Here is a 26,678-nt window from a genome sequence, read left to right as displayed (position 1 = left end):
AGGATTGCATCCCTCAAATTTTCCATTACTTCTGCTCTCCAGCACTAATCCATTCTACCCCATCCTGGAAAGCAAGCCTGGCCCTAATCACTCCTTTTATACCAACTTCCTTTTATTGTAGTCACCTGGGGCAACCCAAGTAGGCTTCTGCCTTGATAGGGTGGTGTGACTGCATCTTTAACTCATATTTCCCTGTCAAGCTTGATAGGCCAGGCCCTCCTCTTGAACCTCTTCCTTGATAAATCAGACTGTTATAGAAAAAAATATATATAAGATCTTTAAAATAGTTCTGTTTAAAACGTCAGCATAGGATTTTGGGGCTGTCAAGTCACAGGTAGCTGGACTGACATGGGACTCACTCACTCCCTTTCAAGAAGCAGCTGTGAAGACAGTGGTGAAAGAAGATGCTTGGGTCCAGGCTTTATGGGAGTAAGCCCAAGAGGGTCTGTAATGTTTCACTCTGTCGACACTTGTGTGACCAAGGCTTCAGAAATGGCTTTTGCATTTATTTTAAATTTGTGCAGTAAAATACAGAGACTGTTTTAGGAGCAAAACTAGGAACTCAGTCTATTCCCTGCTCATCTGAGTAGGTTCTATCTGCTAGGTTGGAAAGTCACATTTACCTTTGTGCTTTTTTTTTTTTTTTTTTTTTTCTTTCTGTCTCCAATCAGGATGCTCTAGGGCACAGACAGGATCCTATTTAACATCACAGTGAAGCAACAAGCTATTTCACATCATTTGTGCATCAGCATAATAACTAGAAAAAGAGAAAAAGACTACTGTGAGTTATAAAGAACCTTAAAAGCATGATTTTTTTAAAAGGTACCTCAACATCTGATGATACAGATCAGAGCCACTTAGCTACATGTTTTAATACCTCGATGGGTTTTGCCACACTACCCAACATGCAATAGGGAAAAAAAGATGCAGTGGAAAAGCCAAAGGCTAGATGCATGGTGCATTTGATAGGTTTTATGACTTTCTGCCCTGCAAGGATATTGTCTGTATGTGCTCAGTGATGTATGTAGTTATCTGTTAAGGCTGCCTCGCTCTGCAAGGGCCAGTGTTATGGCTATCGTTGTGGCAGTACTTGCAGATAATGGGTCTGGCCTTGAAGACACATCCTTCAAGGCTCAATAGAGGCTGTATCACAGCTAGGTCAGTGTTTCAGGCCACCTGGGTGCCTAATGGGCTGGGTGCATGTCTTCTATGGATCTCTTCAGATTTATGCACAGGAATGGTTTCGAATACATGCAGCTACAAAGGTCCACAGCAAGCAATGAGGTAGAAAAGAGGGATACAGGTGTGTCTGACATGGTCTCAAGGCTTGTAGTTCATTAAAACAGAATGGCTCAGAGCAAAAAAAGTCCCTGCAAAATCTAGTCTTTATGAGCTTGCCCCACCAGAGGGCCTAACTAGCATGCTGTTTAGATCCATAGAGATACGCTGTCATTTACATCAGTAAGAAGCTGCTGATTTCTAAAATTTCTGATACTCAAATTGTCTTGGCATTCAGAAAAAAAGCTTTTCAAAAAGCAGCAGAATTTCTTCCTCTCAATATCCTCATTTTAAGGGGTCTTGTCACACTGTCCATCCTCTATCACCCTTCAGTGCTATTTGCCAGCTGCTAATTGCCATCGAGGCATGGAAGGGGAAAGAGGAGGAGGTGAGGGCAGGGGAAAGAGCAGCCACGTGTCCCCAAGGCCCCTCAGAGCACAGGGATGCATGTGGCTGGCTCCTCACCAACACTGCTCTGCTGGGACTGATTCTGCATCGTGTCCTGCTTCATATTTGTGTGCAGTTAAAAGGATGGCAATGAGTTTCACCTAGGTATACACGGTGATGGTTGATGGGGCAGGGGAGTTAATTCACCTCCACACACAGGAAACATCTTCATCCTCCCCCCTGTGGTGAATCAGTGCCTCATAAGCATGACAGTGGATGCTGATCCTCTGCCGGATGGTTTAGGAAAGATGCTGTGCTTGGAGACAGAAAGCTCATTTCCACCTGAAGAGACGTGAAAGCCTTCTGAAGGGATGGCGATGGATGCTGCCTGGTATCTGTGTCTCAGTGCCACAGGGCTCGCCCACAACCAAGCCAAAGTTGCCTTTAAGAGCGTGGTGTAAAAACAAACATAAATTGGGTGACTGTTGGAACTGATGAGCCAGCTTGGAGCTTGGATCACAGATGTGGTTGTTCCGTGGAATCTGGTCCCCTCTCCTCATCCTGAACGGTGCTGTTGTCTACAGACAGTCCTAATCCTGTGGTAGGGTGAAGGGACGTGTGATGGAAGTAGAACTGGTCCTTCCTCTGAGTGTCTTGTGCTGTCCCGGAGTGGGGATCTGGGGCCACGGAATCAGAATCGCAGTTTTAACATCCCTTATGGATGCCTATATTTGCAAGTACCAAGCTGATGTAACACATCAGAAGCTAGTTTCTCCAAACTACTGAACTGTGTGGCCATGACTCACACCTCTGGTAAACACAGGATGTGCATGTAAAATATCTGCATACATCGAGCTTTGAAAATTCATGCATATGTCTTTAAAAGCACCTACAGGAGCTGACTGTCTCAAAGTGCATTTGTAATTGCCTTTTTTTGGTACAGATTCTTCTTAACCTCTGTGCCCTGAAAACAGAGCAGCAAAAGTGGTTTCTGGGACTGTTGTTTTTCCCTGATGGTCCCCAGGGTATGTGTAAGAAACTGTGTGTTATTTTTCCACAAGCTAGTGGCAGACATTAGAAAATTGAATTTAATGTTCAAATGTGCCAGGAATAAATATACTTTGCATATCTCAGAGCAAACCTAAATGAAAGGAAGTTCTAAGAAGGCAGATAGCCATTTTTCAATTATATGTGACAAATGTGCCATTTCTGATAGCCTTGTCAGTAAAAAGTTAGAGCTGGAAATGCCAAGGTGTTTAGCGAAGCAGGATCAACATTCCTAATACTGCATGGGATCACTAATAGCTTCCACATCTTCCAAAACAATCAGCCTATATCGTTCCTTGGGATGCATTCCTCCAAACTTCATCCCACAAATTGCTTGACACATGTAAATAATAAAGAAGACTGTAAGCATGGAGACTGCGAAGAGAACGTCCAGTTGCCTTCATGTTGTGATGTCGTCTGTGGAAAAGCTGTTTACGGAATATACAAGCTACAAATCGAAGGAATATGATGTGCTCTTACTTTATCCAGGCAACTTAGAGTGGAAAAGACAAAATTATGTTTGTGAACTTTATTATTCAAGGTGTTGAGACAACTTGTGGGTGATGGTGAATCTTCTAGAGAGAATTTATAGTATCTGTGAAAGTAAAAAATCAAAACATATAGGTTTTCAGAGGTCTAAAAGTTGCGTTCCTCCTTCAAAAATTTACACTCATCTGGACCTGAAATAAAAGCAGAGGTTGTCTGTTGCAGATGTGTGAGGATGTATAAAGAAAGACATTGTGTACACAGAATTTTCTTACCATATTTAACTTTCCCTTTGGTTATTTAACATTGCAAATAAAGTTAAAGATCTTCCACAAGCACAGTCAGTGTTCTCATGTAAAAGAACTGAGTGAGAACCAGTGCTATAACGAAGTGGTGTCTCCTAAGAATTAAACAGCAAGAATACTCAGTTAAAGCTTTAAAAGTAACTGATCATTAAAGATTCTTGTTTGCATTCACTTAATTTAACAGCTGGGAAGCTCCATAATCTACAGAAGATGTATACTAAATTCTTCAAAAAAGCAGGTGTCAAACATAGCATCCAGAACTGGAGGCATAAAAAGGGATTAGGCACAATTTAAACTGTGTCCTCAAGCTGTGCCAGATAGCTTGTATTTTATTTTCATTGGGAAGTGAAGGAGTTTCTTAAATCATGATTGTTCTTTACTTAGCGGAGCAATGAATACGATAAAGAAAACGATAAGAACAATGATAAGAATGATGAATTTGTATTTCTGTCTCAGATTACTCACCATCTTGGAGAAGTCATTGGGAGGTTCCAGGATCCTTCTGGGGGATCAGGGTCTGCTCCTGAGCTCTGAAGACCTCTCTGCCCAGCTGTGATTGGGCTTGATCCTAGGCCAGTGGCATTTCTGCTGAAAAGTCCAAGAGTATCTCTGCTAGTTTCTTTCTCTCTCTTGTCAAATGTTTCCTGTTTCTTTGTGTGGAGGTATAGAAAAATATCTCAACACCTTTGTTTCTTGCTGGCTCTCTAACCTGTAGATGAAAAAAAAAAAAAAAGACTTTGCTGTAACTGTATACAATTATAAAGATGAATGGTCTTGTATCTGGGAGAGACAGGGCATGCCGTCATTAGCATCTACATTAACAAAATACAGCTATTTCCTAACTTACCAGCCACAAACTGTGCATTGTACGTACACTGACTTGCAAAGACTCCCAGCAGATCACTTCTGCTGAAAGTCCCTACTCCAAACATGCTTAACATGCACCATAGCACACCATCTGACTAGGGTGTTAGGAAGAGTAGTTTAGCGTATGCAGTGTCTGTAATGATGGCTTTGTTTAATTAAAAAAAATGCTTAGAGATATCTTTTAGGCTTTGAACAATAGAAAGTCTTGCTTCTGGTGAGGACCTTAACATATGTCACATGGTCTAAACTTTTGGGTAGACCTGTGCGGTGCCAGGAGTTGGACTTGATGATCCTTATGGGTCCCTTCCAACTCGGGATATTCTATGATTCTACGATATGGATCTCAGGTGTCTTACAAATACCAAATTTCACAACCTTCTGTAGAACCTTTCTTTGTAGAAAGCAAGTGGAGAAGTGGGAAAGTTGTGTGGCAAGCTGGTAACAGAAGGAAGAGCCAGGAGGCCTGGCAGTTCAGTTGTATGCAGGACAACATGCTCATCATACCCAAAATGAATGCTCTAAGTAAGAGCACCTTTCCCAGCATTTTGCCCCTGAAGCACATCACTTTGTAGTAGACACATTGGAAGCCTTAGCAAAGCTCCTGTTGACTTTGGCACGTCACAGACAGGTATTTGGAAAGTTTGTGGGGGGTACCTACGCCTCATGAAATTGTGTCCTGCTGGTGAGCATACCCAACACTCCCCTATGAACCCACCACTCTTTCCAGCCCAACTAACCTTTCTGATTCTCCTTGTAGCCACTGAGATGGGCCTCCAGCCTCCCAGCTCCCCACCAGCTCACTGAGTTTGTGTAGGCCCTGGCATGCCACGTGCATTAGTAGGTAATAACACAGCCCTGAAGAATCATTGAGTTAACCTAAAGAGCAGTGATTTTTCCCAATTATAAAGTTGATCTTCATAGGTTGTGCAAAAAATAAAGTCACAACTAAAATAAGCATTCCTTCGTATCAGCTTTATTTAGGGTGAGCTGCAATTACTTCCTATTCATTCTTGGTATCTGAACAACAGCTAGAATCACTGGCTCTCCTCAACTTACTCCCACAGAAAATGTCAACAGGATCTAATTATCTGAATGAAATGAACTTTCACTGACGCTCTCTTTCTTATCTGCACAATAGTTGAGCTATGTTTTAGCTGTAGCTATGAGTTTACAAATTTCATTTCCCCCCTGGAAAAGGTGCTCAGATACAAGTACCCCAGGTACAACTAAGCTGAAGCAAATGAAACTTTGGGTGAAAAGGCGGAGAAACTGTGTGGCATTGGGTGAAGGATTTCTTGCAGTGCCTCATCTGGTTTTAAGGACATCTCTTTCCTCTGAGATGTGACAGATTCTGGTTCTGCAGCTCTTCAACTTGGAACCCAACAATCCTTCAAGCTGCAGGTGGTCTTCTGCATTTCTACAAGGAACTGCTTATTTCTTTTCTCTCTGAAAGAAACATACTTGCATGACTGAGCTGCAAAGACTTGTGGCACACAGGATACTATAAAAGCAAGAAATACAGTGCATTTCCCCACCCCTGGGCAGTCTCAACTCTGTCTATCAAAAGGGCCCAGAAGATAGGCAATAACCTGTAAATATTAAGGACTCATTGTGTCATCTGCTAATGCCAGTGCTGAGCAATGAGACAGAGCTGTGGGAAAGCTATCGCCTAAGAGTTTAAAGAAGTTGCTGAGGCAAAGCCAACCAGAGAACCAAAAGATAAACAAGAAAGAAAATGTCAGAAGAGCAGTAAGGCGTCAGGAGGGTCCCTTCATGCCTAAAACAATTGCAGCTGGATTGATTGGGCACTCATTTCTAACAGGAGCTCTGGCAGCAGCATGGCCTGCATTGCAGAGCTGTCCTTCTGCTGTTTCTGCCAATGCTTGAGGCATTTTTAGTACTCAGAGATCTTAAACTGGGGGTGGGCATTTGTCACTGCAACAATATGTTCCGTGTGTCAGACCAGAGAGCCTCCCTCTCCAGCCTGTTGCTGCCAGCCCCTGCCAGGATGCAAAAGGCTCCTTTTCACCATTTATCTGATACTCTCAGGCTTTTGGCTGAATGAGAAACGACTCCCATTTTCTAGCTGAATGAGAAACAACTCCCATTTTCTTAGGTGAGAAAGTGCCCGTAAGCCCCTTCCTTGGGCCAGGCATCTCCGTCTCTCAGGATGGGTAGAAATGGCAGCCCTGCACTCCTTGCATTCGCTCGGTTATATCGCAGGATGGGAGAACTGGCCTTGTCACCTAACCCAGTTTTTTGTTAGTGTCACTTGCTGCTCTCTGTGGGCATGTCCTGGCACCGGCTGCAGAATGGGACATGAATCCTCCAAACAAACACCCTCCTGCATGTATAACCCCCTTTGGTTCACACCTGTATAACTGCTGAATACGAGGATCTGTTGAATACCCTGGCTTTGCAGCGCAGATTCACTTTGAGCAGACCATCAGTAGTGCTGTAAGTGCCTGGAATCTGGAAATTAGGCAGTGGCTGTACTGAGTGTAGTTACATCATTTTATCTGAGTATTTTCTCTAGTACTTCGTTCAGTCACAGAACTACCGACTGATCCTTTCTACCTAGCGTTCTTTTGGACAGAAAGGATGCGTCTGAAAATCTGACAATTCCTCTAGTACACCAAATATCAAAGATCAAGGACTTTTATCAAGGGACTAAATACCGCAGATGGGAGAGAAAGTTAAATATTAAAATTTGCTCTACTCTTGGATTGCCCATGACCTCCTTCAGCTGGTATTACTCTTCAGACAGTCTGCAGTTGTTTCCCTAGCACCAGCGCCACTGTTTTATATCCGATATTAAACTGTTTAACATAATATATAGTCCTTGAGCTTTGATGCTTCTTCTGAGAAGTACCAGTGGATGTGCTAGTGAATTTGATGAGGTGAGATATTTTACAGTCAGTCCCAGGAAGAATTGTTTGTTAGAACGATTTTGGTGCACAGGGGTATAAGCCATATAACTGAGACGTAATGACTCGCCATGTACACTATTCTACCTATCAGCTTAAAGTAACCTCTTAATTTTTCTTCCAGCTGTAAAATGTTGAGCAGTGTTGCATTGCTCTTCCTCCCCTGACAACTGGGAGATGATAAAATTGTCATTTGTTCCAGCTAGCAATTACTCCCTGTCATTTTAAAATTCCGATTGGAAACAGAAAATGTGTCAAATGCTCGTCTCATTTTTTCCTAAGTGTAGAAGATCCCAAGCAAAGCTCCAGCTCCTGCTGTGGACAGTACAGGGAGCAATACAGCTTTTTTATCTAGCTAAGGTTGGTGTGTCTGGTTGCGCTGGCCCTCATCCAGAGAGAGTACCCAAGCATTTGCTGAGCTTTCAGCACCCACTGGTAGCACACTGAAGCCTTCCTCACTTTTTTTTACTCCTTTTCCCCCCCCCCCCCCCCTCCCCCCCTTTTTTTGTCCAAGCCAGCTCCCTGTCCCTGATGGGCTCAGTGTGCCATGGGTCTGGAAGCCTCCAAAGCCCCCCTGGGCCTTGCAGGCTGCTGCTCCGGAGCAAGTTTCTAGCAAACGCCTCCCGGCCTCCACAGCTGGATCTCAGTCCCAGCATCCCGAAGAACACCCAGCACTGGGGTTGGTACCCGTGTCCCCGACGTGTGGCCACCACAGGGTGACTGCTCGGACCGAGACGCCTGCCCATGCTGCTTTAGAGACATTGGAGAAGGGAATTGGGCATGCATTGCTGCTCGCCTCGCAGCAGCCAGCAGCCGGAGGGATTTGCCTGGATCTGCTGCATTCCTCCTGTAGTCCAGCAGATGGTAACATCGTCATACGTATGGGCTCGGCTCTTATTTAGCGAGCCTGTAACGTGAGAGCTCGGTCTTACTCAAATGCCCTGCGCTGTCCTACACAGGGTTAAAAGAAAATTTCAAAGAAATTCTTCTGGCTTCTGGTACTGCGTAACTGCTCTGAATCCGCTCAGGACTCTGTTAAGTTGCATGCAGCAGAATTCTTTTGAATGTGCCATTTATTAGTTTATCAGGGGTTAAGGTATTAACCTAATGTGAGTTATAGCTTTAGTTTTCAACCAGAGAGTCTGGCGTTGTGTAAGGACTGTGACCATTTGAAGCCTATGTGATTCTTTCTGCCACAAATGGCAACCAGAGAACTGAGCAGGACGGGAAATGGGCTTTGGGGGAAATGCTTACTTATTCCTTTACACCCTCATCCCCCTTAATTTTCTTCAAAATTTCTGAAATTGCCTTTTCATTTCTAACATTTTTATGCATGTATCTATTTACTAAAAGAAAGAAAAACAACAGGGTGTTGTCAAGCATTTAGACTTTTCTAATGAGAATGAGTTCTTACTAGAATAAGACATTCTAGCAATCATTACAAAACAAGTCGGGAAACCTGTTGCTTTTCCTTTCTTCTCCCCCTTCTGCTCTTCCTCATTTCACAATGTTACAGCAGAGCTGAGAGAGCTCCTTGGGGACAGTACACCATGGTGATAATGGGGGACCCACAGCTGTGCAGAACACACTGCAGGCTTTGCCCCCAAATTGTTTTCTAAATGAAGATTTGTAGCAACAAAATGGTGCCCAGCCTCTGAGTCCTTCATTTCAAAGACAAATTCTGGGGCAAGTATAAAGGCACTTGCAAAAGCAAGCATGGACAAGCCATCAAAGCAACATTGGAGGCAGTGCAAAGCAAAGCAGCAGGCTGACCAAGTCATGTTGGGAAATCCGGGAAGCGCTGGGGCTAGCAAGATGTAGACTCACAGGGCAGTGCCAGAGCTGGAGGCAGTGTCCCAGCAGGCTCACAGGAGAGGGTCAAGGCTAAGGGAGTTGCCAAGATGTGGGAGGTACAGAGAGGCCACCTGAGTTGTAGGCCAGGCTGACTGGAAGACTCTTGAGCACCTATCTGGTTTTACCTGAAACAGTTACCCATTCAGAAAATGTGCCCTTGGGTATGTTACTTAAAAGCATTAGCAGCAGAACTGTAGGGTGTATACGTGCTTTTAATATAAAGTTTATTCACTGGGCACTGAGCAAACTCTCAGTCAAAGCTGTTTTCTAGGGATTGCAAACCTGTGACTGAGACGTGTGCGTGTGCATGCCTCACATGCAAAGAATGGTGCAAAGTGATCCACCATTTTAGTTCTGGTACTGCATGTACTGTATATCAAGGAGATCATTTTGGTAAAATTGCCATTTTGTGCCTAGAAGAAATCAATTAACACGTTTGACTATCCGTTCTTGATAAAATTTTAAACTGTACATGTTAAATCCTGGGATTTAATGCTATTCGTATAACGTAACCCTCTTTTTTATTTTACTTTCTGTAGCTATCAGTGTAATTTACTTAATAAAGCTTGTAAGTTCAGCAGTAATATCAACTCCGTCTTTAGCTAAATAAGAAGGCATCCATTAGAAATATGAAGAATTTGATCTGATTCATTTTTTAGCCTGCTTTTGCTGTTTATTTTTGTCTTGTGCAAAGAAGCACCCTGTAGTAGGGTGAGTTTCATTTTGTTTTCCGATGCCATACATACTGCACCTTACACTGTGACGTTTAAGGGGAGAGCCATTTGTTTGGACAAGGTCATTTTAACTTTTGAACAGGCGCAGACGGTCCCTCAGGATTTCCTAAGCTACCACAGACAAGTCTGCAGTTGGCTGTGGATTGTGCTTTGCCCATGGATTCCCTTCCAAGTTCCTCAAGAGGTATTTCCTGAAGTTGCCACTGGCCTACAGACATCAAAAGCTACTGGGTTTTGCACATTTTTCTAGCCAGAAAAGTTCAAAAAGGGTGAAGTAAATATCAACGAATGCAACCATACAACACTTACATCTTGATAGCGATAATTTAAAGTGCTGGTAGCGAAGATGAAAGCAGACTCCATTCAGGTGTGTGAAAGAACTTGAAGTGTTGATTGCTGGCATGAAGACTGCATTCCTATATAAATGTTTGATCTTTTGTAATGCTGTGAACAAATCTTTCCTGATGAATGATGACTCAGAACAGAGCTTTTCACTTGGCATTTGATAATTCATTTCAATTGCAGCAGAAAATAATTGTTCTATTCAAGCATACAGGGATGTGCTTACTCTGTCCCTAATGAGCGCATTAGAATAGGCAACTCATCCATGTCTGATGTTAGTACAGGCCACAAACTTTATGACTGGATCATTATTTAGTCACCTCAGAGTCCTAAAGAATAAGTGTCCAATGAGTTTCGGGGGTTTAATAGCAGCATTTTGCCTTTTTATAAATCACTCAGGTGTTCACTGGTTTGCTGGAAGAATCTGGGAATTTCTAGGAATGCTGTTGGTGATGCTCATGTTGTATTCCCTCCATTTTTACTCAAAAGGCTTAGAAATGGAGCAATAAGAATTTGGTTGTGGAACAGACTAAGTAAAGAAGAATAAATGAGTTTTCATTTTGTCTACATTCAGGAAATGTCCTAAATAAACGGTTCAAATGTAGGCAGAGCTTTCAAAGAAAAGTGGATGACTCAGAAAAAAAAATGTCATACCATGCTTGGCTTGCCTACAAAATTACACTGCTTTTGAGGAGTCCTGAGTCACCAAAGATGTCAAAGGGCACATATCATTTGGGCTAGAAATTGTTCTGCTTTGTAGGTGACCCTTGGGCCACTTGGGGAAAGTACAAGTTCATTACGGCCCAGAATGTTCTTTTGTCTTGCTCTGACTAGGAAAGATGAAAATGGATCCTTCACATTACGCGGTTTGCTGGGGACATAAGGGTGTAATGAAGGTTCGGACCAGCCCTTACTAAAACAGTCAGGATTCAGCAAATGGTCTGGTCTGTTTCTAAATCCTGCAAAATAGCAGGGAAAAATTTGGTAGGTGTATCGTACAGCATGGAGCTTTTCTGTACTTAATTCTCACCGGGGCAGTCTTTCTGTCTTCAGGGAAAGTGAATGAACATACCGAAATATCTCTACAGTAATGAAAGAAATCTCATTGTGCCACTGGAGATTGAAGCTGCATGGCCCCGTGGGTAATAAATTGCTGCTATTCAGACTCATGAGAGCATCAAGGAAAGCTGATGCAGAGTACTCTAATGACCATTATAACTGACTGCAGTGAAAAAGACTGTTATTTAAGTACATTTCAGAATGTACTGTAAATTGGGCAAAGGTACAGCTGTGCTTATGCTCTGAGACAGCCTCTGGTTTCATTCTGTCTGGCAGACTTTGCTCTGAATTTGGGTTTTATCTCTGTAGCTGAATGCTCTCGGTATTTATGGCTCCTGTTTGTAAGGGAAGACGCAAAAGCAGGGAGAAGTGGTTGTTTTAATACAGGCTCCAGCTGGATAGCACAGGCTTTGGGGGGGGGTGTACACAAGACCAGGGGATGGAGGGTCCAGCCACCATTCAGCATCATACTGTCACCCTTCCCCATAACACCTACTTGTACCTTGCACCAAACATGATCCCTAAGAGGCCAGCGTTTCTGACTGAACCTTTGAGAAGAATCTTTGAGGCCAAATGACAATACCTCAAGGGCAATTACATTGCTAAGGACTACCGTGATTATTGCTTATAAGACGGTCTGGACCAGACAGCCCAGACTCTCCTCTCCGTTGTGCATATCCCAGGTTTGTTTGACTGATGTATATACTCCTACCCCACTTTATAGGCTACTTAGTGTACAGAACCATTTGAGTGCTCATGTATACTTACCTGATAGAAAATAAGAAAGGGCAGGCACAAAGTTTCCTTGCTGTGCCATATGGGCAGTGAAATTTATGGCACATTGTCAGTCAGGCAATACGATATGTCCTTGCCTTGGATTTCCAGCTTAAGGTAGGTCAACAGCACTCATCTTATGCTTTTTTTTTGGCTGGGTCCTTCATGGTTGGTTTTGCCTTTAGTTTCTCTGGGTCCTTTGGGTCTAGTTGGGTCTTTTTATTGGGGGTGAGAGGTGGTATTCTATGTATTCATTTTGTTTTCTGAAGAGACTCTTTCAGACATTACAGAGCCATGTAATATGCCTATTTAAATCAGTTTATCACCTGACAGGTATGTTGTGATCAAGTAACTGAAACAAACAACTTGTGGTAAGTAGGCTGCCAGCAACATTTGGGCAGCCAACACTGCAACAAATCATCCGTATTAGCCTTGCGTTCAGCACATGGGGTCAGATCTGCGCTACCCAGGAACCATCTAATCCCAGTTTGTTTGAATAATAGTAAATAAAGGTGGGTGTTTTAGCTAATGAAGAATTAGCCCTGGAGAGAATTAAGCACATGAAATGCTGTCAGTTGCTTATATTAGTGACCTTCCTAGCGAATAAAGTGACTGGGTCGGGATTAAAGAATTTATCATAACAATATCGCTGCTACCTGCCAAAACTCTCTGAGGGGACACTTTATTGGATTTGAGGCTGTATATTGCTGCAAAGATCAATGTCCTGGTTATTTCATGGGTGTTGCTGACATACTTTGATTGCTGAATAAATTTCCAATAATTGGTGGTAATCCATCCACCTTTGTCAGGCAAAATGGGGATTTTTTTTTTTTCTTGAGCGTAGCCCACAAGACTAACAGAAGGACAAGTGTTTCTCTGAGGAGGGGCTCATGATCTGCACAGAGACTGAGGACATCGTCCAAATACTGGTTGTGTTTGGAATGTCACCAAGTAATTGTAAAGGGAAAGGAATGGGCTAAGCTTTCCCTCCCAATCACTACTCTGAGTAGTGATTCCAATACAATCTGATTATCGAGAAGCTGCACAGAAGTAGCTCATTAACTCTCAACCTCTTGCTTTTTCTGCTTGTTCATATCTGTGAATAATACGATCACTTAAGTTACCAGTGAGATGACTAATTAAAGATGATTGGCATTTATTAATAGGTCAATTTCCTTATTAATGTTGAAGATGATATAAACAACCCTAATAAGTGTTTTTTTTTCTTTCTTTTTTTTTTTTTTTCCCACATTTCCAAAACTTCTTGGCTATTTGCGTTTCATGGTATTATCAACTCTGCATCACTCCTGAATTCAGAAGAAATTCAAGGAAGCAGCTGAAGTTTTGCTGGACAAACAGTGTGACAAAGAAAGGCCTGACCAAGCATTTCTCTTCCTTGATTAGTGTTCTGTTGCATTTGTTTGATTCTTTGTGTCCTTATGAGCATTTCTGAAACTATTCCAAAGCACGAGAGCTTCAAGTAGCTGTAAGCAATTGAGTTTAGACATAACATTAAAGATCAGAGGTTTCGGTGAGTGACAGCTATAGAGGAAATAGGTGCTGAACGCTGTCACCCTGCCCCGAAGAGGCTCTGTCAGGCATTGAGCTAGCTGGAGACGTAGCACACCAGTATGAACAACTGCCCAGTGTTTGTACTGAACAAAACATCTTTTGTCCCTACTGATTTCCAGTTTACAAAAGCAAAATAAAGGGCTGCTGCCATTACAATTTAATAAAATATCTGTCATTCTGAGCCTTTTTTCTTTATGTATTTGGAGTGTTTAGTCCACGTTATCTAACACCTCAAATGGTCATGGATTCTTCTGGAGTCTTTTTTTATTGTCCCACACTGCTCCAAATGTAAAGTGTTCCCATTTCCTCCATTAGTTTCAGGCAGGCTAAAATCCATTTATGCTGCGTTTTGACATTTTGTTTGAAACCTGTCAGCTTGTGAACATGTCTAGTGACTATGCTGGTAGGGAAAAAGCATGATTAAGCAAAACAAAAGTCGTAAGTGAATGGAAGGATTAAATATTGTTAAAGGTAGTGCCAATATTCCCTGTCATTAAGATTTCAGAGCTGTGGGGAGTTCATATCAATGCATAGTGTTTTATAAATTGTATCAGTTTAACATATCCTTTGACATGATTCTAAAGGACATTTATTAATTAACTTCCTACTTGTTTGATAATGAATTGCAAAGAAATTAAAAAAATACTCAAAAATGTAGAATTACAAATAACTGTTTCTGAAATATTTGATATTGGTTAAATATACAACTTCTAGCTAAATTTAATCACATTCTTTTTAAATATCCTCTTGTTTCAAGAATTAGCTCAGTTACTATAAATGCCTTGGCTCATTTAAACAGTTCTGAATCTTGCAGTTACAAAAGCTCATATAATATTTATAATTTCACATATTTTTGCTTTTCAGTTAAATAAAACAATGTCGTGTGCCTCTAAAATGATAATAATGTAATAAACACGCTTGTCCATGGTTTCAACTCAGCCAGAGACTTGCAGTGGACTGTAACATTAAAGCAGACAGGAGGTCTCATTAGCTTCAGTGTGATCTCCGTTGGGTGTACAGGCTGTTGTGCATCCCTTCCTGCAAAAATGGGCACCTTTGAAGAGTGTGTTTTTTTTTGTTTTTTTGTTTGTTTTTGTTTTGTTTTTTTGTTTTTTTGTTTTTTTCATTATGACTCTCAGATGCATGAATGACTCAGAATATTAGTCCTTCAAAATTAGTCGTGTTTGTTTTAAGAAAGGAGCTCAACCTTTGCATTATAGGGGCTTGAATAACTCTGCTGAAACCAATGAGACTCCAAGGGTTTTAGCTTACTGCCGCTGAAGTAACTGGAAATTGGATCCGGGTCTAAGGGATTAGAAACTCAGCCATCACTAGCATGGGGTGGAAGCTATAAAGCTCTTAGTGTGGAAATCTTGAACGAGCATTTATACCGTCTACCAAACAGTGCCTTGCACAGTTCACTCTGATGCTCCATAGTGGAAGTGCACACCTCCTTTCTTTGTTTATGTAGATAACTGGGCCACTAACACATAGGTTAAATGTCTATACACACCTAATGTCAACAGCATTAATAAGCCTCCCCTTCTTTTGCAAACCTCCGATCTTTTCCCTATTTGCCCTAGGAAAAGGAAGGCATGCAACTAGGGCAATAACTTGATAGATAAGACACATGAACTGTCCAGGTCCCTAGGTAGGAGAAATAACTCGGTAATGCTCCCATTCACAGCTGGAGCCATCTGGACTGCCTGTGAAACCAGGTAGTCTCCCCAGACGTGCAGGAGTACATTGGCACAAGGCTGCATTCCAGGTCAGGGGCTGAGCATAGGGGCTGAAAACAACTACCACTGGCTTCAAAAGCTGGTGGGATGAAAGGTGCAGAAGGTTAAGGTGACCATCACCCAGTGGTCCAGGCACTCAGTCCAGCCAGGACCACTTGCAGTTGGTTCAAAGCAATTGAGTTACATACCAAGACTAATCATTTCATTTTCTTCCAAGCACAGACAGCAGGCATCAGCAAAAACTGCAAAAGTCTGAAAAATAACATACCAGTCAGCAGATGCTCAACATGAAAGTGAGACCCAGTTTGGGATGAGGTAGCATATTCCAGAAATTGTCACTGCTCATGATTTGACAGCGTTACAAAGGAAATCATTTGCCCAGTTTTGAAATATGCATTTGAACGTCTGTTCCATTAAACACACATAAGTATGTTGCCACCTGTTCCAGTCATGCTTGATAAAGAACAGTATGCAGAGATAATACACCTGTCTGGCCTCATAAATAATCTGCAGGGGAAAATCAAAATTAGGTAATGTAAGTCAAATTTGGATGGATAGTCCTGTTACAGTCAATGTTGAGTCCTGTGCCCTTAATTACTTTGTTGTCTGAATGGGAAGCCCTTCAAATAATGAGCTGGGGAGGGGGGATGGAAATAAAGCTTCTTGACAGTTAATCACCAAAGAATATAACTTTGTTGCAAGATCCATCAGTTACCCACAGTTTAGAGCAAATCCTGACATGCATCAATCAGAAGGACAGTAGAAAATGAAAGAAAGTGGCATACACACTTTTTAAAGATATTAAAGATATATAAAGATATTTATCTTCTGACTAAAGATAAAGCAAGCAAGGCAGCATTAAGATCCCACTGAAATCAGTAGGAGTCTTCAATTTACCTTGCAGGACTGTGGAGTAGGCCTTGATGTAGCTATTAAAAATTATGAAGGCAAAGACACCAATTAAGGCCAGGAAAGGGGTTAACTTTGCGTGTGTTCTAATGCCTTTGACGTATTTACTTAAGTACTTTGAACATCAGCTTATTTTCTGGCTAAAAGCTGGGATTCTTCTAATAGCTTCTAAAACCCTTTGACTGAGGGAATCTCCCTCTCATGTCCATGTGGAGCAAACATGGGCTTACGATGTGCTCTAAACTTTGGAGTGGAAATTTCTGCCTAAGAAGGTTTCCTGCCTACACATTTAGGAAGTTGAAGCTGTAGGTGTCTCTGCTAGAACAACTGTGAAGTGCTGTAAATCAGCAAGATATGAGAGTATAATATGCGCATCTCACACACTGACTTCTGATTTCTGCCTGTTGGGCTCATATATGGCGTTGACTCTATGAGGAATATCTGCCAAATGAGTTTGCTCCAAACAGGCTCTTGGACTGTTATCCCACCATGGTATTTCATTACCAATCATGTTAAAAGAGAGATGAATCATTGTAAGAGCTCATTGTGCTTCCAGATTTCCCATTTTATCAAGCTTTTTTATGGCTCTCCTAGGTAAAAGCAATGCAAAACTCAGAAAAGCCTCTTCCCTCTTCCATTATTGTTCTTTTAAGAAGCAAGTACTTACAGCCATGCTGTCTGCAAGGCAGTTAGCTGTTGGTCCCTAATCAGCTTGAAATTACAAAGAGCCCCTATCCATCACAAACCAGGTGCATACTGTATAACAGGTATATCAATTTTATTTTATCATGTTTATATATCACATAACTCAGGCATATGAGAAATAGCAAGTGCAAGTGGATCAAGGCTGGGCAGAAGAAGTCCAGTTTTATAACTAGTTAATATTCCTCTTGTTCTCCCATGAGCAAACTGGAACTGGGCAGTGAGGCACTATGATCATGCCTGTAGATGCCTCAGCTGGTAGCGGCCCTGATCTGACCAGAAACTGGCTGCAATCCACGTCACCGAAATCCAGCCACTGATGCAATTTTCTCTGAAGATCAAGGATCATCAGTTCTGGATTCAGGAAATTGTTGCTCATCAGTTGGAATGTTAAACATAGCATTGCAGACAAATACCAGGATAATTCCTTAGGAAGGTTCCCATACCTTATAACTTAGGAGCTAACTTAGTCCCTTATAGAGTCTGTTAAGAAAGACTGATACCCTCAAGGGATAATTGAAAACTCCAAAAGGGAATAACTAGAGGATCTTAAAATAGCTGATCTGAACATACCAATAGCCCTCCATGGTTTGTAATTTCCTTCGTACTTTAACTGGTTATGACATTTCTCTTGGCCTTCTCATATGAAGCTGCTGTGTGATCTCACAGAAGGCTGCTACATTTCTATTGCACCCCACGGTTACTGGAGGCTGCTTTTGCCTGGTTCCCACTGGGTCATCCTTTGGTAGTACAGGAACTCTACAAACACATGTAAAATGATATTTATGAAATAAAATTACATGCTTGTTCCCTGATTTTGCCACCAGGAGATATGGTACCGGCTTCATATAAACTGTCCCTCTTAGCAAGGACTGGAATTGTTGCATATTCCTGAGGTGCCTGACACATTATTCATATGTTTTCTTATTAAAGACTCTAGTCTGTGAGGCCACTACACTCATTCTGTGTACCACTTGTCATTCACCCACAACAGTACCCCATGTGTTTAAGCAAGGTCTGACATGTATGAAGAAGAAAAAACATCCAGCAACATTAATTTGCACTCCCTGATTGGTACTCACTTCCTGAAAGGCCCCAATCCTTTTCTGACAGATGCCAATGACAGAATTGCAATTAACTGCACTGTTCTGAGACAGGAGGCTTTCTATCACAGAAGCATAGTCTTCATAAATATGTGCATAGAAAAGAGAGCTGGAAGGCACCTTAAAATGTCAGTCACAGCAGGCCAGAGAGCCTGATGGACTAAACTTTTCTTTAAGAAATCTACTGATGGTCTTCTATCCCAAGCAGACTATTCCACAGCCTTACTGCCCTTAACTGAGCCATGCAATGTATTGCCAGAATCTTTTTTATTTCTTTCTTTCTTTTTTCTGCAAACAAAGCCCGCTGTTTTTTGTCTTATCCGCCATAGATGCAGAAAACAAAGTGCTCCCTTTTTCTTTGCAGCAGCCTTTTATGTGTTTGAAAACTATTACCATGTCTCTGCATCATTTTCTCTTCCACAGATTGCACAGAACCAATTAGTTCAATCTTTCATTGCAGGTCATGTTTTCTAGTTCTCTGATCATTCTCACACTGAATAATAAGAACTGTGTGAAAGGAAAAAAGCATCAAAATTATTGTACTGGTTATTATTATTATTAAAATTAATGATTCAATCACAATGCATTTTATTTGGGCTATTGCTAATCTAACTTTACCTTTAATGTTTAATAACGTGTACACAGATACATCCTTACAGATTGTGCTTCTGTGCTATGTCGGCTCACAGCCTTTGTGAGTTGTATTTTAGGAAGTAAAAAAGCCTAGCAAGCTAAACAGATATGCTCCCAGGGCTGAGAAATATAGACACCCCTTTTTTCTTACTATAGCACTTGTTAACACTCCACTGATAAGAACAGATACTTGTCTGAAGCCGCGTATCTCTTACCAATACACAAGTCCACAACAGTGGTGTAACTAGCTTTAGCTACACTATTCTTCCTCGTCCTGTTGGCAGCAGCCCCAGTCTCTGGGTTCCTTCCAGCTTCTGCCTCCAATCCCCAGTAACCGAGCTACCCCTCCAGGCCCTGCTCATTCCCCCAGCCCCATGGGTGAGGGTGGACTCAGTGACAGAAGGGTAATGGATGGGAGGGTGGAATTTAGATTTCACCGCCAGCCTTCCCTTTCTGATGGAGCTGCCATCTGAACAGCCTTCCTCTGGGCATTGGCTGGTGGCTGGAGGTTTCAGCTACAGCACAGGAAATGAAAGTCCAGGTTGAACAAGACTTCTGAAGTGTTTTTGTACATGGAGTTGGCAGAAGTTTGCTTTGAATGGAAGCTTAAGTGATAATCTCACATTGTTACCAACTGTAAATACAAGGACAGTCCCGAGGGGCTGTTATCAGAAAGAAGCTTCAGTTATCACGTCTTCTAGTTGAGCAGCTTGAGCAGCACCTAACATAAACCTACTGAAATACTATATAATATCGAAAGAACCTTATTACATATGACCCATACTTAAAGACTATGTCCAATACATCCATGGATGTATTGTTGTGAAGACACGCTGTCTGCAATGACTGCAAGAAAGTTCAGTGTGTTTACTCAGATGATCCTAAGTAAAGGTGAACAGATTTTGTGATTCCTGTTACCCCAAGTGCTACAGAGAGGGATATCTGGCAATCAAAGAGTTAATCCAAATACAAAATGAAAACTTTTAATGCAACCTCCTCCCTTAAGAGGTGCAGTCTCTTCCACTCAAAAACCCTAAGAAAAAAAGACAGGGAGGATAAAAGCTGCTGGAAAGCTGTGCAATTTAGGGGAGAAAAGAGAGGAACAAAACCAGAGGGAGAAAAAAAAGGAGGAACAAAAGAAATTCACTCCAAAAAGGAGAGCAAAGCATATCCACAAAAGAGGAGAGATAGGCTGGCATCAAAAGAGGTTTTCAGCTGCAGAAGCATCCAGCAGCCAGGCACTGCAGGTGATATCACCACCAAAAACTCTCTGTAGAGAGAGAGACTCTTGCAGGACATGCTAACGGTGTAGGGGTTAGGAGACAAAGTGGGGCTTTACAAGACTGAACTTCAGAGGGATTCTTTGAGAACCAGGATTCAAGTAGTTTTGCAGTTGCTGAATGAAGCCCAGTGGCCTGTTTTGCCTTTTGGGTTTCTCTTTCTCTCTCTTTTCTTTTTTTGATTAACTTGTTACTTTTGGATTCATGCTTCAATAAGTTATAATAATTAAACAAGACCTTGCTGTTATTATTAGGTACAATGACTCTGGGTTTTGCACACAGGGAAAAATGATTCCTGTGGAAAGCTGATACCTTTATATAACAGCTTGTCTCCACTGGAACACCCTTTTAGGGAAGACACAACAAAAGAAGTGGGATGTGATCAGAGTTTTATGGACTGCTCTAGTTTCTTATTTCCCCATTAAAATAAATTATGCATTAATATCTTTGAGTTCCCTGGGTCATCCAGCTCCTAATATCCCCCACGGGGTGCTCAGCGTCTTAATGCGTCCGATGGTGATGTCACGCCTGTGAGTCGCTGCCATCGGGATCAATTATCCATGATCCATCGTGCACACGCTTTCCTTTTTCTGAGCCACAGCCTTGCCCCTGCTAGGATGCGCTGCTGAGGGGACCACTCGTTTCCTCCTGGTGCGGCGTGTGCCTTTGTCCTTGCAGCACCCCCAGGTACCCTCACCTCCCCGCGTCCCCCAGGCACCTGCACTGCTCCCATGGCACAGTGCCTGCCAGGCGATGGCCCTAGGAAAGGAAAAGCAATACAACAGCACAAAGCCGGGGACGAGGAGGTCCTCGTTCTCCTAGGACCGCTGACAGCAGAGGAGCTCTCCATTTCCAAGCACAATACATCAGGCTGCTCGAGGCGCTGCCGCTAGCTTTATGTGCTGGGATGTTAACAAAGCCAAAGAGCGCTATGAGCTGAAGAAGTAATGAAGCCGAGCTTCCAGTGGATTCCTTTCTGTTGCTTGAGTGACTTTTAAAGTGAGCTACAAGATGGTAGTTCTCCTCCTGTTATTAATCCCTCCTTTAGCAGTAACTAACTCCGGGAGTTACAAAATCACCCTCCTCCCCCAGGGCATTCTGGCAGCAGCCTGCAGGGTGCTGGGCACGGCGTAGGAGTTAGCTGGGAGCCTCTGAAGTGAGCTGGGAAAACAACGTGACAGATGGGACCTGGTCCCGTGCTCCTGCCAGCGGCTGTTTTGTGAAAAGGGAAATGGAAAATGGAATTATTTTGGAAACTTCCATCTCTCTCTCAGGTTTGAAAACCATAGAGAGGAGGGGAATGGGGAATGGAAAAGTGGACAGACGGACATGGACAGACTGGGTGATCATACAAGTTTTGTTTTTGCAAGAAAGCAAGCTAGAAACTGTGCTTAAAGTGTCTTCAGGTACTGCACTGACCTTGAGCTCTCTCACTTCATTAGTTTTTTGATTTTATCACTGCATTTTCCAATTAAAAACTTCTCTTCCCCCTTCCTGTGCAATTTTTTTTCCCCTCCCAATTCCACCCCTCACATATCTCCCCGTTTCTTTCAATTCTCATAATCCTTGGTGTGATAATAGGTAAGGAAACATTGCCAGACAAAAGTCTGATATTTTAATTTTGATAACCTCCCAGAACAGGGAGAGGTTTGTGTAGGATGGAGATTAATGAAAGAAATGAACAATGCACCCATGTCACCAGGTAAAGTTAAGAAGCAGATAACCCTCAGGGAAGGAAATGGTTCAAAAGGGGAATAAGTAATAACACATTTTAATTTTTTCATGCATATCTACCCACAGAATCCTCTGTTTAATGGAAGGACAACCCAAATGGTGAGCAAAGAGAAGACGAAAAAGAAATAGCCGTTTTATTCTTTGGCTGGACACATGCAGGAGAGGGGCATCTGGGGCTGACCTGTGGCATGCTCCAGCCAAGGGCTTGCTTTTCTGCACATTTGTGTCACACTTTCTAAGGAAGTCAGTAAGCTGCACAGCCCCCTGACCCCAATACCCACATTGTGCCCACAGGGCTGAGGCAGAGGGGAAGGGACAAAGGCAGTGGCTATGGTTACGTCGCTTGGGGCCAAACCCATGGCACAATCTGCTCCTTCTGCTCAGACTTGCACAGCCAGAGCCTTCCTGAGGCACACAGACATCTGTCTGCTGCTCTTTAGCACTACGTTTCCCCCGTAAAATCTCCCAAGGGACATCCATCCTGGGCAAAGCACACCCCAAGTACTTCTACCCACATAGGGAATGACAGGACAGGCTGGAAGGACTGATCCTGTAGGAAGGACTGATCCTGCTTGTTGAGGATGGGCAGCTCTTGGCCCTATATTGTGATCACACCTGGAGATATCTATAATGCATTTTATTACTTGAATTATTTTTAACTCTTTAATAATAGCTGGCGGCCTTTACTAATCACCTCCCGCCACCTGCCTCAGATTGTATTACAATGAGAACTTACGTGACTGAAGGAGTCATGGATAAGTAGCTCACTCCTTGGCTTTTCATCTAGTGAAATAAGCTTCTCAAAATTGTTTCTGAAGTGCTTCCTGAGTGATAACAATGCTTTGTCAAATGGTTTGAGAACCTACTCTCAATACTTTCTGAATGAGTATGCAGCCCAAGAGAGCTGCTAGAATGAGGGGAAAGAAGTCTGCCTGGAAGCAGGGTGAATGATTAAAAACATGCAACTACAGTACATACACTACATAATGAGAATGCTAAACTGCAATAAAAAGGGAAAATGATGGCTTCACATGGGAGAACGTGAAGTTGTTACCCATTAGGATGCCTTCCTACCACTCTTTGCATGAGGAATGTAAAGAATATATAGCACAGAAACCAAAACAATGTGGCCAAACCGCAGCCCCTGATTGTGGCAGTCGGTGGATTCCTGAGGCAGAGGACAGCGTTTAGATGATGATGGGGACCACTGCTAAATACAGCGATAGATGGGACTAAGAATGGTCATCATTTGGGTAGGTCAGACAATTTGGGGATCAGTCGCAGTCACCCCTAATTATGAGTTCAGATACGAGCCTTCCAGTTTCCAGGAAGTCCAGACAACAGCCTGCATGTCAGCTGTGCCAACCTGGAAGTGTGTTGCCTTCTTGACAGACCAGACCTGACTCCACGCACGCAGCGACGGTTCCCCGCCGTGGCTGCTCGCCCCCCTGGCAGGTGGCAGGTTTGTCCCAGAGAACTGCCACCTCCCAGCTCCCTGCCTGCAGTCTCACTCTGGCTGCAGCTCAGGCACATCTCGACATCTCACGCTGTGCTTTCTTACTGGTAATGTACCTGTAGGTACACGCCGACCCCATTTGCCTGTCCAGTGTCTTCTCTATTGACCTTGTGTGTTTAATTTTCTTAAACTGAGTCTGGGCTTGAGCAACAACAGACTAACCAGAAAGCTCAAGCATCTGCCTGTTTACACCCCCCCACATAAACAATAACAGACAAAAAATAATTCAACTCATTTCACATTCTGATAAGCCAAAGCAACACCTATGCCACTGACCCATATTACATTTATGTCGTTTTGCCACAAGCCTTTTTCAGCATCAGAGATTCAGTGGCAGAACAGACATTTACGCTAGTAAGGCTACGCTGCTTTTGGGAAATGCTGCCAAGTTCTGGGTTCCCCTTATGCATCTTGAAACTCCCCTTCATCTCTCAGACATGACACACCATCAAAGAACTTGTTGTGCAGCAGCAGATGCTTTCCCGACTGCCTGTTTTTGATGGAAACTTCTGCTCAACTCAGCTGTAATCCTTTGGTTGTAGCCAGGGTTGGGGATTCGTCTCTGTTTTGGAGCAACTTACGAGTTTGGAAAAGGGCTTGAGTGTAAGTACTAAAAAGGTGTCTGCTGTGACTACTGGTGACCATGTCATGTACTGTTTAAACCAATTAATCTCCACCTTACATATTGCAAATTTTGCCCCTGGTCGTCCTTTTGAAGGCTGTTCCCAAGCTTCTCTTTTTTAAAGATTGTAAACCTTTTTCTGATCTTCAGTGTGGGTTTATTCAAAGGCAAGGAGTAGCTGCTTGTTGCCACCAGCTTTGTCTCTTGACAGTTCGCTTGCCTTCTGGTGCTCAGTGACAGGGTGTGTTTACAGAGGGCAACAGGATCTCATCTGTCTTCATTTTGCTCCTCTTTTCTGCTCCTCTTTCCCCTGCCCTTTCAGTCTGCAGCCATCATCTGCTCCTCCTGTTTCAAAACGTTCACCTTTGGTCAGGAAGGAGGCACCGCCAGCAGTGACCCAGGGCAGAAGAATACATGTCTCTCTCCAAACCCTTGCCTGAAAGCAAATGAATAGCAAAATGTAGTCCAAGCAAACCTGTAATGTCTGCCCTGCAGGTAATGGAATCATCAGGTGTGAAGCCAGCTGGTGACAGCTTCAAAGCAGACAGCAGAGTCCCGCATTATGCCCGCAGCCTAAAGCCGAGGCTCAGGCAGCAGAATGGGAGTGATGAAGGACAAGGTACTGAAAAAACAAAGCAGCAGGCACCAGGGGTATGCCTGTTCTCCTGACTGGCCCTGCTGCCCTCCCTCTGGCTGCTCCAGGGTCTTCATCTTATGGGGGCAGCACACCCAGCTCTGCCATGTCCTCTTCTTGCCTGAATGGTGTGTGGGGGTGTTAGTGTGTCCTGCTTTTCCTTGTCAGCAAGTCCTTTTGGAACTCAGGATCTTTGTTCTTTTTGTGTTTGCCTGGGGAAGAAGCAATAGTAGAGATACAGGCACTGTCCCCAGGTGAGGATGTTCCCTGCAACCACCTTGCACCTGTGCCTGGTGAAGGAGGACTTTGGCTTTATCACCTCCTGTTCACGCAGGGGGGAAGGAAAGGCTCGTACCTGATAACAAATCCAAGGGGTGTCTTCACAAGGAGAGCCATAACACAGCATCACACCTCCACCCTCCCGGCACATCAAGGTGCTCCCAAATTTGAAGAATTACAGGAGTGATTCCACAGCCTGTGGTCATGGATCAGTGCCCAGGGGGCTACATCTGGGGGTCCATGAAAGGTGGCTGAAGCCAGAAAGCTGACTGCCGGTGTGCTTCAATTTGATCCGTCCATGCAGGTATGCGTGGCAAAAGGCATAGAGCTGCCCAAACAGGAAAAAGACTGAGAGGAGCTTTCTTTAAGGTTTAACCCATACTGAAGATTGCTGCTTCTGTTTAGGTTTCAGTCAAATATCTAAGTTTGTCTAGAAATGATTTGTCAGACAAATACCCTTTCCTTTTCTCTCAGTGGTATTGAAAAAGTATTTGCTTATATGTACAACAGCCTCTCAGGCACGGGAAAATCAATTGTGATTATAACTGCCCTATCATCACACATACCAGTCAAAGTCAGCACTATTCCTACAGGAAAACATGCTCTTAGAACAGTAGGGAGGGTACGCTTCTGAGCGAGACTGCAGCTTTAAGCCCTGGACTTACCGAACCTTGCTCTGTTAATGTCACGCACCGCGAGCTGCCTGATGGAAGTTCAGCGGGGCCGCTTGTGCTGCACGCAGCTAAGCAGACAGGCGAGGCTCCGTGGGACTCGGGGCTCACGCAGAATGCAGTGGGCTATAGCTGTGCTCCCTCAAGGATGGATGAGGGAACAACTAATAACTTTGCCTCTGCGATAAGGGTCTGTTTGTCTAACGATGTGTCTGGATGGTCTTCGGGGCTGACATTTTGTCTGTTCAGACTCCATGAAAGCTGAAGGGCAGCTTTCTCTCAGCCTCTGGGCACCTGCTTTAGCATGGCACGTGCCACAGTGAATATATGCTGCCATGCAGCCGTTTTATGCCCTCAGCACGCCGCATAGATTTGCCCTCAGAATTTCAGGAGAAATGCCACAGGAGGTCAGACCAGACCTTCATCTGACCCGGTGTCCCAGCTTTGCTGTCCAACAGACAACTCACAGGGAAAGTGTGTAAAGAAAAGGAGCACTATAAAGTGACTCACACCTGACAATGAGCATCTGACAATGTTCAGGCACTTTCTGACAAGACAAGACCATCATGTTTAATAATAACCAGAAGTGAAAGAATGAGTCTAAATACTTGTGACCAAATATATACCATTCATTTCTATATCCTGTGGCAGTGAGTTGTACAGTTTTTCTTAGCAACACAAGTCATACTTTGACTGCTATTCTTTTATTCCGGAAAGCTGAACATTTATTGCTGCTTTTTCTCAAAGCCTTCAGAGGAGCAGGAATTCTTTTAATGCTTCCAGATTTTATGCACGATTGAATATTCCTATGTTCATTCTTCCCTTTCTATTCTTTTAAGTGACAGTCTTCCGGCTCTTAGGAAGAAGCCACCCACCACACATATGCCAACACCCACGACAACCCTATACAGAGGGGACTCACAGTTTTATTTTATGGCTGTCACCTTTCAGATAGAGGTTGCAGTGCTGTTGAGCTGATTGGACTGGAGTGGAAGAAATCAAATTCTACAGCAGTCTGAAGACAGCAAGACACAGAAAAGGAACTGCTCCCTCCCTCCCTCCCTCCCTCCCTCCCTCCCTCCCCTCCTTCCTTCCTTCCTTCCTTCCTTCCTTCCTTCCTTCCTTCCTTCCTTCCTTCCTTCCTTCCTTCCTTCCTTCCTTCCTTCCTTCCTTCCTTCCTTCCTTCCTTCCTCCCTCCCTCCCTCCCTCCCTCCCTCCCTCCCT

At 43.3% G+C, this 26,678-nt stretch overlaps 1 long non-coding RNA gene across 2 annotated transcripts in view; it reads right to left on the bottom strand.

Moving 5' to 3' along the window:
* Window positions 1–3,228: 3,228 nt before the first annotated feature.
* Window positions 3,229–26,678, bottom strand: part of LOC118160551 — a 165,739-nt gene continuing 142,289 nt past the window's right edge. Inside the window, exons 4-6 of one of the 2 annotated variants that reach the window (XR_004747561.1) lie at window positions 5,618–5,816; window positions 3,969–4,212; window positions 3,229–3,392 (exon numbers count right to left, since the gene is read on the bottom strand). This is a non-coding gene — a long non-coding RNA (uncharacterized LOC118160551). Of the gene's footprint in view, window positions 4,213–5,617; window positions 5,817–26,678 lie in introns of both variants that reach the window. The other variant, XR_004747560.1, reaches the window with a different exon arrangement.

Source organism: Oxyura jamaicensis, chromosome 1 (assembly GCF_011077185.1).
Source record: "Oxyura jamaicensis isolate SHBP4307 breed ruddy duck chromosome 1, BPBGC_Ojam_1.0, whole genome shotgun sequence".
In the NCBI taxonomy this organism is placed as follows: domain Eukaryota; kingdom Metazoa; phylum Chordata; class Aves; order Anseriformes; family Anatidae; genus Oxyura; species Oxyura jamaicensis.
Note: the sequence above shows the minus strand (reverse complement) of the source record. Positions and strands in the feature narration are given on the sequence as shown.